Below are 13,044 nucleotides of genomic sequence, written 5' to 3'. Positions count from 1 at the left end.
CCTGTCTTGTTGTGTTAGTGTCACTAGAGCACAGCACAATGCCTGTCCTGTCCTGCATGTGGAAGGCCATGGAGGGAGCTGGTACTATCTTCAAGATGGGGATAATGGGATGAGGTGAGCTAACCATGTGGGGAGTTGGGGATGGAAACTAGCACTCACAGCAAGCAGCTTGTAAACGTCAGCTCTTAATATCAAATTAGCCTCACTATTGGTGGAGCCCGGATCCAACCCTGGGCCTGCTCATCCCAGGTCCCCGGTTGTGGCCAACTCACCCCTTCTACCACAGGAGGTTCCCCCAACCACGGAGGGAGAAAGAGCACCTCAGGGGGCATCTAAATATTAGGACCTTAGGGGAAAAATGGCCTACCTGGGCCTCTGAAAACATTGCAAATAACTAATGAGAACTTTACCTTTACAAAAGCATTTTCTTGTACTGCATCTCATTTAGGTGAGCTTGGCAGAGCAGGTATTACCACCCCACGTTATGATGAGGACACTGGGAGTAAATGGGGGAATGCTAGGGAATGCTCAAGGAGGTCAGGAGCCCTGCTCAAAATGACACAACTAGTAAGTAGAAATCTAACCCAAGCCATGTCTTGACCACAAGCCCCACAGTCCTTTGTAAAGTAGCAAAATGGGGACCGGGCTAGCATACCCTGAAGGGTCCTTTGAGCTTCAAAGTTCTGTGATTCTATTGCCCAGGAAGGCTGATATCCTTTCTCCAAAAAATGCCACAGGGTTCCGTGTTGTCCAAACCAGGGATCTTAGCATTTTGGAAAAGGAATTTTGGAGAGAGCAGAACTCACAGGCAGAAGGTACTAATTTTATTTTTAGTTTTTATTTATTTATTTTTTCTTTTTATAGTTAGGCATTTACAGGATAACCATGCATAAAATACAGGGTTCCCATGTGGTGCTAACTTTTAATGAGTGTTTCTTTGTGTCGCATCACCGCACTGGGCATGAATAATCTAATTCTTACAGCCATTCCCTTGTAAGTAGGGAAAATGTATTATCTGCCATTTGCAGAAGAGGAAACCAAGGTTCAGAGAGGTCCCATGGATTGGAATCCAAGGGAGTAAATGGGGGAATGCTAGGAGTAAGTAGAGGAGCCATAGGGACAATATTTTTAGGGGATGAGGCCTCAGAGAACATCCCTTAATGTACCACATGCAGAGGGTGCCTTGGGCAAAGGAATAGGACACAGATTGTGGGGTGCTGGGTCCTTTGGCCGGGCCCTCCTGGGCTGGAAAGCTGCCATTCACTGCGGGACCCTTCCCCCGGGCTGTGGCTCCCGGACCCCACGTAGCCTACCTCTCCCAGCCGGGGGAGCGGTGCCTCCCTGGCTCCTCCAGATTCACTACAGATGCTGCCTTGTTGGCCCCGGTGTTTACATCATCTTCTCTGCGATGAGAGCCCCAGAGCCTCAGACCGCCCCTCGCATCAGCAGGGAGTGCAGTGAGGTGGCGCGAGGCTTGACCAGCTGCTGGCCCCAGGTTGACCCCCGTGAACCCAGAGTTATCACAGGGGAGACAGTCCTGGTGGGCCTAGGACCACCAACGATGTAGCCCAGACAAGGCAGGAGGGGGTGAAGCAAAGGAGGGAACTGTAGGGAGGGATCCCTCAGGCCCTTGGGCCAGCCCCAGCCACACAGTGGGGGCTGAATAAATGCCTGCTCCCTCAATTGACAGGAATCAAAATAACAGTGAACACCTTTATAAACATTATCCCATTTATCCTCATAATAACCCTGTGAGGCATTGCCACTATTACATGGATTTTGTAGCTGAAGAAACTGAGGAATACAGCAGAAAGAGGTTAGATAACTTGCCTGGAGTGGCTCTCCCCCAGGTAAGTGACAGAGCCAGGATTTTAATCTGGGGGTGTCGGCCTCCCGAGCCCTCCCGAGCCCTGGCCTCGCCCCACTGCCCTGGACCCAAGTCCACTTGAATTCCCACAAGAGACTTGACCTCAGTATCTGTGATCAGGAATTACACAATTCCTGAGAGGATGGAATGTTCTCCAGGTCTGTGGGTAGGTTGAGCACAACCCATCTCCCCCCAGCCCCACTCCCCCGATGGGACAAAGCTAATCCACAGGACCTTCGTGTTAGAGCCTGTCCGGCCACAGGGGAAGGGGCTTGTCCTCTGGTTGGGTGGTGGTGGTTGTCAAGTTGCCCGAGTCCCAGCTATTTTCCCAGTGATGTTGGTCACAGTTACAATTAGACTCAAGAGACAAACCACATAGGATCCTTGAGCTATGCAGAGGTCGTTTGCTGCAGACCCTGCCTTCCATAGCCTGGCCTTTCTGGAGAACTTCTATCCCAGACTTCAAGAGAAGGGCGTTTTCATGGTTTTCGTGGTCTTTTTTGAGAGATTTTTTCCCCCAATACCATTAGATTGAACTATATGAAATTGCTAGTATTCAATCACTTCTGATTGGAAGCTTCATATGGTCCAAACGAATACTTGAGAGGGCCACACTGTCCCAGGAGAATTTTTTGGAAAGTCTCTGATTGGAACCCTTAGTCCTGTCTCACCCAGCTGACTTTGTTCTTGGCAAAGTGTTCTCCAGAGCCAGCTGTGCTGGGAGGACCCGGGCCCCAGCCCATCTGCAAAGCTCACCAGCTGTGGAATAGTGGAAAGGGTAATGGACTGGAAGTCAAAAGCCATGTGACCTTGGGCAATTCACCAACTCCCCTGAGCCTCGGTTTCATCACTGTCCCTCCCTTACTGTTTTTTTTTTTTTATTTTATTCAACATTATTGAGATATATTCACATACCATACAATCATGCAAAGTGTATAGTCATTCACAGTACTGTTATATAGTTGTGCATTCATCACAATTAATTTTTTAACATTTTCATTACTGAAAAAAAAAGACTAAGAATAAAACTTTAAGTAAAAAAGAGCACCCAAAACATCCCATCCTTATTCATTTACTTTTTGTCCCCATTTTTCTACTCATCTGTCCATACACTGGATAAAGGGAGTATGAGCCATGAGATTTTCACAATCACACAGTCACACTGTTCCTTACCAGGTTTTTATGACATTAAACACAATGATTTATGTGTGAAATGTCTAGCTCCACGCTAGGCACTCAGTTAATGCTCAGTAAATACGTGTTGGTTGCATCTGAATCACCAAGAACGATGTTTAACTCAGACAGCGTCTCCTCAAAGGTAGGGTCCCAGAATTGACTGCTTCAACATCAGCCACTCCTATCCAACTCCACTGCCTTAGGTGACCCTGCAGGTGATTAAAGCCTTTGCCAGACCTCCCACGTCCAGTTCAGCCTCTCACCATCCATTTCCTTTGCCTTGTTTGGTCTTGTTTGGTCAGAGATCCCACAAACACATTTAAGCCTGCTGGTGGGGGGCTCTGGGTTGAGGGGATTGCTGTCCTCTGTGCCAAGTCTTGCCTCTAAGATACCCCCTTCGTGGCACACCTACCCCTCTATGACACACCCACTCCGCAAAATACACCCACCCCCAACAGATCCACCCCCAGAACACAACCATCCATTCTTCCCTTATGGTATACCTACCCTCAAGACACACTCATCTCCCCACACACGCATGACATACTCACCTCGCATGACCCACTCCCCCCATAACATGCCCACACCCAGTCTCGTGACACACCCACTCTCCCATAACTCCCCCACCTCCGTGACACACCCACCCTCTTTGATTCTTTCCTGGACCCCTGGCAGGGGTTCCCCGCCACTTCCAACTGCCCTGGGAAATGATCCAGGCTCTGTGAGAACCAGGAAGTTGGTAAAGTTTTCCCAAATCAGCTCCATTAAATTCTGATCATTGTCCTTAAGGTCTAGGGGACACTGGGTGAGAGCTTCCTAAATGCCAGGTCCTGCTCTAAGTGTTCACAATAGCCCTAGAAGACTGAACTATTATAATTTTTATTAAGAGAAAACTGAGGCAACAGAGAATTTAGGTAACTTACCCAAAGTCACCAGGGGTTGCGGCAGGATTTCATCCCAGGCAGAGGTGATTAGGAGAACTCTGGCCCCACCAGTTCTGACAGTCTAGAGTCTTTTCTACATCAAGAGCTGGAACTGCTTCCTCCACTCATAAATGGCATTAGAACATGGCAGGGAGCTGTGGTTTCATAAACAAGTAGGCATAGAGCCAGGAGCAGATGATACATCTCTGAAAATCCAATCAGCTTCTCCAAAGACCAGCAATTCCTGCTCCCTAAGCTCAAGAGATTTTATCCAAAAATTTCCAAAGCTCCAAAGATCCCAAGCTCCCTCAGAATTCTCTGAGATGCCATATAACAGGGCATCCTTACAGTCATGTCAACCCTTCTGAGAGAGGTAAAAGTGAGCCCACACTCATGGAAACAAGCTTGTCCCATTACTTTCAGGAACATAAAGTAACTCAAGATAGCTTAATGGAGCAGTGTCCAGGATTTGCTTTAAAAGAGTAGAAGATTCATGGTGGGCACATTCTGTAGGGTTCACTAGGTTCTGGAAGACTTTGCAAATTGTTTTTCTCCCAATCAGGTGAAATATCTCCCCACCAGTCTCACTTACACTGGTTTGGCAAAACCTACTTCTTCAAGAAGAGTATCAAGGAAAACTTCATTTGGCTTGTCAGAATTATAGATAGAATTGGAAGAGATCTAAAAGATCATCTAATATTTCCTCTTAATTGTACAAATGAAGAAACTGAGATCCATAAAATGGCACCAATAATAATACCACAATTCCTGAGTGCTCACTATGTGCTAAGCTGGGTTCTAGGTGCTTGACTTCCATTTACCTGACATCTAAGGGCTTGACGTACATTTGACATCTAATGTACTCCTACAGGTATTGTTCTTAAACCTATTTTACAGATGAGAAAACTGAGGCTGGCAAGTGACACAGCCAAAGATCACAGATGTCTGCCACACCATGAAGTCCAGCCAAGTCTCTGAGACCCTAAAGTGCTTTTCCCACCCCATCCACTTCCCCCCAAAGCCAGGAGAAGACACAAATTCTCAATTAATGGGGCTCAATGTTGTTTGTCTGACAGCTTCTTGGCCCCTTCCAATGCCAAGGATAAGGAGACAGAGTGGGTCACAGCTGGGATGAGAGACGCCAGGGACAATTCCTGGCTGGGTCCACTTGGACCTTTTGCTTTCCAGGAAGAAGTCAAGCAGAGGACCATCCACTTTGCTTTGCAGTCACACAGACCTGGGTTCAAATCCTGCTTTGGTTGTTTATTTGCTGGTGAACTCAGTCACTTAATATCTGTATTTCTTCATCTATTAAGTGGGCATCCCAGTACCTACCTGTTAGCACGGTTGCAAAGATTAATAAAACAGAAACAAAACAAGCATGTAAACCGCCTACCATAGCAACTGCTGGCCCATAGCAGGGACTCAATTAACGGTAGGAGCTATTACTGTTCGTACAGAAAGAGAGGATCATCTAAAGAATTCTTTCACACCGGGACATCATAATTGTTGAGGAGCCTCTGCTGGTGGGAAGTTGTCACCCTCAGTTAAGATGCTGGACTGGGCTACGGGGAGGGGCTTGGGTCGCCTGCAAACCCCGCGGACTCCCCCGCCCGCCAGGGGGTCCCCGCTTCTGGGTGCCCGCGGCCGCCCTCCCCGCCGGTGTTGACGCGCCGCGGCCGCCTGCGCACGGCGACGATAAGCCGCGTGATGGACCGTCCCGGGAGCGGCCCGCGCGGGCGCATGAAAGGCGCTGGGCAGGGCTGGCCTGGCCGGCGGAGGCGCTGATAGCAGCCTGCGCCCAGCCCGCGTCGGCTGCGGGTCCTACCTGCGGGAGGGCGCTATCGGGAGCGGAAACGGACCGGAATGAAGGGGGAGCTGCGGCGAAGGAGGCCCCGCGTCGGGAGGCCGCCTGGAGCCCCAGGGCGGGACTCGTCCTCCGGGGCTCATGTCATCCATTCTCTGCCACCAGGCACAGTTGCACCGAACAATCCATCAGTGACGGGCCCGCCTGGCTTTTTTCTTCTCCAAATGCATTAATGCATTCTCATCCTAAAAGATGCAAAAAATCAAACAGCAGGACAGAGTGAATTGCAAAGGGTCTCACTCGTCCGCCTCTGCCCCATTCTCTCCCGGCCCACGTCCCTCCCCTGAGGTTACGGTTGATTCTGTTTAGTGGCATCATTCGGTCCCTTTCTACACGTTTGCATACATATAAATGTGTGTGTAATAAATATAAAATGATACGCATGTGTATGTAAAAATATGTATTTTTCTGCATTTTTTTTCCACATGATAATTCTTGGACATGTTTCCATACGTCCACCTTTAGAGGTGCCCTGTTCATTTTTAATGACAGAATAGTACTACATAAAATAGATGTGCCATAATTTACTTAAATCTTCCCCCATTATTGTACCTTTAAGTTGTTTCTAATTTTTTGCAATTACAAACATACTTCAATGAAGATTATTGTACATATATCTCTGAGGACAAGGGCGTGTTATACTGCAGGATAAGTTTCCAGAAATGCAACTGCTCCATCAGTGAGTATATGCATTTTAAAATTTTGATCATTACTGTCAAAAATGCTCTCCAGAAAGACTTTATCAAATTAGACATCCATCAACATTTTTATGACAGCAACCATTTTCTCACATCTTCACCAATATTGGGTGTTAGCAGTATTGCCGTTTAGCCATTCACATGGGTAAAACATTCCACATTACTATTTAATTTGCGTTTTTCCAGTTTCTGGTGCAGTTGAGCCCCTTTTTCTATGTTTATTAGCTGTTTGTATTTTTCTTTCTGTGTAGTGCCCATTCTTATCATTCATCCATTTGTCTTTTGGTTTGTTTAGGAACAGGAAGAACGCCTTAGGTTTTCTCTGCAGTAATCCTTTGTCTATTATACAGGTACTGCAAATATTTTCTCCCCGTCTGACACTTACTTTTAACTTTGTTTACAGTGTCCTTCACTGAGGTTCTCCTCTGCAGGATTAGCAGCTGCGCCCTGGAGCACAGTGCTCCTGTTTGTTTTATCCACTGAAATCTGGTAAATTAATGACAACCACCATTTGCTGAATGCCGATTGTGTGCCGGGCATTCTGCTAAGTACTTGAGAGGCATCGCCTCATCCATTCCTGGCAAGGCCGCTGATCAGTACATCCACCCCACAAGTGAGGACGCGGAATCAGGCATGATGTGGACAAAGTAAAATAGTGACTGATCCCCTGTTTCTTTCATTCATTCTTTTTTTTTTTCTACCTTGCTTCCAACATCCTGTATCCTGTTTATTTCTGTATTCAACAAATAACCATTGAGCACTTTCTGTGATAGGGGCTGGGGACACAGTGGGAAAAAGACACAGCTCGGCTCAGCAGAAGGTAGTGGCCCAGCCATTTCTTGTCTTGATTTATCATTTGCCCACTCACTCAACAAATATTCATGCATCACCTGGGATTCAAGAAGTGCTTCACATTCTCCTTAATCTAGGCTATGGTGTATGGGGTGGGGTAGCCCTACTGTTTAAAGGTAAGGACTAGAAATGAGTATTATATGGTATCTTGGAGGTAAGAAAGAAACGACATGACCCAGGAACAGTACCAAGAATGACACGTTTGTACAATTTCATGATTATGTCTCCTTCCCAGATGCCCTGGTTTGGGTAGTTATGCCCACTGTGCACACACAAACACACACACCGACACACATGCACACACCCCACCCCTCTCTCCAGCCTCTGGTACAGCAGGCTTGTATTCTGTTTGCTCAGTGGCGAGCAGGAGGCACACAGCCCAGCCCCCATCTGTGCCTGGTCGGGGCCTGGTGGTTCACGGGAAAAGGCTATTCTTGGTCCAAGGCAATGAACAGAAGGCTAATTTTAACCGAGAGCAGCAGCGTGACCTTGGCACAGAAGGGGAAGGCTCCAACAGACACACCTAGATGGACCCCTTGCTCTTCCAGGGAGACATTAGGCCGAGAGAGGTCCCCTCTTGCCTTCCTGTCTGCCCTTCCTCCCAGGTGATGCTGTCAGCTCGGGGGGCAGCAATCCCTTTTCACCTCATCAGTCCTCAGTAATCTGCCTTCAGACCCTCTGGGACTGGCTCCCATCAGCTCCTGTCAGCCTCTGCTGCCCACAGGGACCTGTTAGCCCAGGGAGCTGAGCTGCTGATTGAAAATGGAGGTGGAATGGAATCGGGGTGGGAAGTGGGAAACAGAGGTTCCAGGGGGTTGGGCTCCCACCCCCAGCCCAGGGAAGGGGCTATCTGGCCTGGGCCTTGGCTTCCAAGTGCATTTGGGGGAAGGGAGTAGAATGTGTATTGACAGCCTACTGCACACACCACCCTGTAGCTGAAACTTTATATACATCATCTCAGGTCATCCCCAACTTCTCTTGAAGATAGGTGTGTCTGGGTCCATTTTAAAGATGCTGAAAATCAGGCTCATAGGTTAAATAACTTGCCAGTGTTCCACAGCCAATAAGAGGTGACCAAACATTGCCTGACATTGGTTTCTGGGGTCAAGCTCCAGCTCAGTCTCAAAGCACTTAGCTCCCTTCCTCTCCCAGGAAGCTCTCGCTGGAGGGGGCTCTACCGAGGGGTGGGAGAAGCTCAGGCCTGGGCTCAGACAGACGGGGGCTTGCACCCCAGGCTGGCCACTCCCCAGCAATGTGACATTGGCAGATGACTTCACCTTTTGGAGCCTCAGTTTTCTCATCTACAAAATGGGAACAGTAACAGAATCTTCTTCTGAGGGTCGTGGTGAGGACTGGGTGAGACTGTGTATGTGATGCATAGGCACCATGGCTGGCACACACACAGTTAGGTGGCCTTGTTATCACTGTCATTGTTACTAGCATCCTTGTTTGGGGACACGGGTGGCATTCATGTTTCTGTTGAATAAGGGCACATTCAAAGCTCCTTGGGAGTAGGGGTCTTGTCTTACTCATCACTGCATCTCTTTAGGTTCAATCAGGGGCCTGAGAGGTCACAAAGTCTCTTAGTAAGCTGGTCAGACATTTTCTGCATGCACCCACTATTCTGCCCACGCATTTTAATTTTTCTCCGTGATGTCCTGGCCATTCCCTGATGGCTATTTCAGATCTACAGCGGATGTCAGGTGGAGTTGTTACTAGATGCATCATCAGTAAAGGCCCTGATCTCATGCACAGGGGCTTGGTGGCACTTCACCTCTCCAAGGACTGCTGTAACCGACGAATGGATGGGAATCCAGTAAGCCTGGTGGCCCTGTCAAGGCCAGATGTTTCTCTTCCTCACGTCTGTTCCACCAGGCTTTCCCCAAACCTTCCTGTCATCCTCTCTGAACCGTTTGCTTAACCTTATTAAAAGGATTGCCCCACAAGGGCTACTCAACAAGCTCTTGGGGGTTATGTCCACTCTGTTCCTCAGGTTCTCAAGAGCACTTCTAATTGCAGCACCCCTTGCTGGGTCACGCGTGTGCTGGGGGCAGAGCTACGAGCCCAGGTTTTGAATTCTGGCTCTGCCACTTTGTAAGGATACGATGGTGAGCAATATACTCAGCCTCTCCACCTTCCTCTTTCTGAGAATGAACTAGATGAAGAGGGTCGCACACCCAAGAGGCTGCTCTGAGGAGTGCTTGAGGCAACGCGCGTGGAATCACTTTACATGCTGTCAAGTGCTGTGTCCCTTCTTATGAGTAACTGTTTTAAAAACTCTATACTCCCTTAAGTAAATGGCTATTGTGGCTTGGTTAGGGAATGGGATGTTCAGTGAACCAACTAATCTGATTTACAGCGTTCTTAAATGTAAGGATTTTTATTTTCAGAAAATCCTGAAGGCAACTAGATTTGCCCACGAGGAAACCGAGGTGAGCCCGTGTGGATGGAGCCTGGAGGCCTGGGAATTTGGAGGCAGCTCAGCCAAGGAGTGTCCTTGGGCAAATCTCTTATCTAGGCCTCAGTTTCCCATTTGTGAGATGGAAAAGGTGGTGATTTTCCAAAAATGTTGAAGCTACACTCTGTTCAAATAAACCCTTACAAGGTAGCTGCAAGAGGAATTGCTATGTTTGAAGTGGGGGTAGGGTGAGTCTTGAAATCCACATTCTTATTCTCTCCACCCCCACCCCAGTGTCTGCTTCCTTCTCCAGAGGGTCTGCTATAGAATCCCTAATGCTCCAAGAGGCACAGTTTGAAACATCTAGACCAGATTCTCTCTAGTTGGTGATGAGTCCTCACTCACCGTTTACCAGCTGTGCAACCTTGGGCCAGTTACTTACCCTCTCTGTGACCAAGTTTCCTCATCTGTAAAATGAGGATTATGGGACCCACCTCTCAGGGTTGTATTCACATTATTCTCAATAAATGGTGACAGATTATTAAAGTCCTCTCCAGCTCTATAAGATTCTTAACATGGTAACAGGGTTCCATCTTTCTTTAATAATTCAGAAGACTTTACAAGCTCCGCTTTGCGGTGAGATGTGCTGACAAGCCTCATGTCAAAGGCTCAGGTGTCTCCTGCGTTCCAGGATCTGTCTGTGGGCCACGATGGACACTGCGCTCTGCTCTCTCTCCTTGTCACCTCTGCGGCTGGAGTGCCCAGACCTAGACACGGTTCTTGCATGCCTCTGTGACGTGGCGACTGTGTCCCTGAGAATATCTTTCTGAACATTTTGAGGGCGGGGCCCCTGCGTGCGCCCCCCGGGACGTGCGGTGAGAGCTTTGGCCGAGCTCCTTGAAGATCAGAAGCCACGCTGGGGCAGACTCATCCAGGCGGGAAATTGAAAGGACTACTTCCCAAAAAGGTTCTGTAACACACTGGGGTCCAAGCATCACCGCACGGGGCCCTTGGAGAGTCTGACACAAGAGGAGGAAGCCTGTCCCTTTCCCCAGGGGCGTCTGCCCCTCGGCCAGGCACATGGCGCCCCCTCGTGGGCAACAGCGGAATGGCAGAGGCTTATTCCAGCACCCAAGGGCATTTCAAAGAGGGCTGAGACCCCGTGGGGACCAAATTTGAAGAAATTTGGGTTATTACTATTAAAATGACACTGTGAGACAAACGAGTTCTAGTTTTAAGTGCCTAAAGGAATACGTGCCGGAACCTATCATTGAATATATCATTAAAGGCAGTTTTATCTTCCATGTAAATCTTGAGGTTTTATATGAGTTTGCTTAAAGCTAGGATTCCAGCTTAGCTTTGGGGCTTTCTAATTTTAAATGGGAAGTTTATTCACCAAATCATTCTTGTTTTTGAAAACAGTCAACAAGTCACAAGAATACATTGCCTGGAAGCCGGGGAAGATAGGAAAGAAAAAATAATTATTACATTCTGTGTTAATATTCTCTTTTCAAAGTACATTTTAAATCCTTAAAAAAATACCACTATGAGGGAGGCATTATTCTCCATTGTTTACAGATGAGAAAATTGAGGCTCAGGGGAACTGATTTACTCACCCAAGGCGCATAGCTAGAAAGTGTCCGGTAAACTTAGGTCCTTGACTTCAGACCATGTGTGCTCTTTTCACACTTCGGCCCTGAGGTTGGAAGAGTTTGAAAGCAGACAAAACAAAACTCACAGCAACAAGCAGAGGACAAAGGCTGTGGGGGTACAGAAAGAAGCCTGAGAGAGGAGAGCTATCACAGGAGGCAGAGGAAGCCCAGCTAAGGGTTTGGGAAGCACAGGGTGCAGCGTTTTGGAAGGTCTTTCTTTGGGGGCTGTAATCCCAATAACCAGAGCTAACATTTCTGGGCATTTGCTGTAAGCCAGGCTCTGTGCTAAATGCCTCACATCTACTATCACACTTAAACCCTGTGCTGTAGGTGTCACTATTATTCTCATTTTGCAGAAGAGGAAACTGAGCTTCAGAGCAGTTAAACCAAGTATCCAAAGTCACACATCCTGTGAGAGGAAGTGCTAGAGCCGAGATCTATCTGACCCCAAAGACCTTCATAGTGATGCTGCAAGTGTGTGCTGGCTCTGGGGAGGGCGGGACAAAGGGAAAGCTCACCCCCCATCATAGCCAGGAAGCGGCCTGGGGACTGAAGTCCTGCGGCCACGCTCCTCACCAACGTTCTGGGTGGGGCGACAGCAAACTTAAGCCCCGGATGCTTCAGGCATGGGCCTGCTTTTCTAATAATCTCACACGTGCAGATTTATGGTTGGGAGACTACCCTCCCCCATATGCATGAACCTCCCCCCTAGCTCAGAAGGCAGATTTGAAGAGCAGGAAATGTGGCTGCTTCTCCATCTTCCATGGTGCCGAGCTCTTTTGCCCGTTCTTTCTATCTTCCCACACATTCTCACACTTCCTGGCTGGGAAAGGGAAGGCTCTTTGTCCTTTATAAACTTTTTTATATGAGACGACCAGGAACCCACTAAGGAAAACCGCTAAGGCAAGCGTGCCTCCTAGTGGGAAAAACTCTAACTTCTGCTTCATGATATGGCACCAGCCTCTTCTCCAGGAAAACTTGGGAGTAGGAGGTGGAGAAGGGGAATGTATCTGCCTTGCCTGGGTGTCTCTCTGAAAATGGATCTTGCGGGTCCCTTTTATAGTCGCTGAGATTTCCAGGACCCGAACATCAGACAGCCTCTGGAGTTAAAGAGGACCTCAGGTGACATGGGGCCAGTCTTTGTGGGAAGGAGTACTTCCAAACCTCACACAGCCTAATCCTGTGGCTCTCAGTCCCAACTGAACATTAATTTCAGCTGAGGACATTTAAAATATTCAGATGCCCAGGCCAGGACCTAGACAATTGGTTGTGGAATGCTGGCACCGGCTTTTAAATGCACACCCTCCCCCACCATGATTCTAATGTGCAGCCAGGTTTGAGAACCACTGGTCTAAGCTGAGAATGGCCTTCACCAGAGCCACTTAGGATGCTTATGAAAGATGAAGTTTCCAGAATTCTGCCTTTGGCCCACTGGATCGGAGTCTCTGAGGGAGAGCTCTAGGAACCAGCACTTAAAAACCAGGACCTATGGTTATTTTCATGAATTGTGATGTTTGTGAAGAATTGTAACCCCCTTCGCCTATAGGGGAAGGCAGTGGGGTCCAGAAAGATAATGAGCCAGTACCTGGTCTTGCAGCCAGTGGACAGTGG

Source organism: Choloepus didactylus, chromosome 20, assembly GCF_015220235.1.
Source record: "Choloepus didactylus isolate mChoDid1 chromosome 20, mChoDid1.pri, whole genome shotgun sequence".
NCBI classification, from domain to species: domain Eukaryota; kingdom Metazoa; phylum Chordata; class Mammalia; order Pilosa; family Megalonychidae; genus Choloepus; species Choloepus didactylus.
This window is presented reverse-complemented; position numbering follows the sequence as displayed.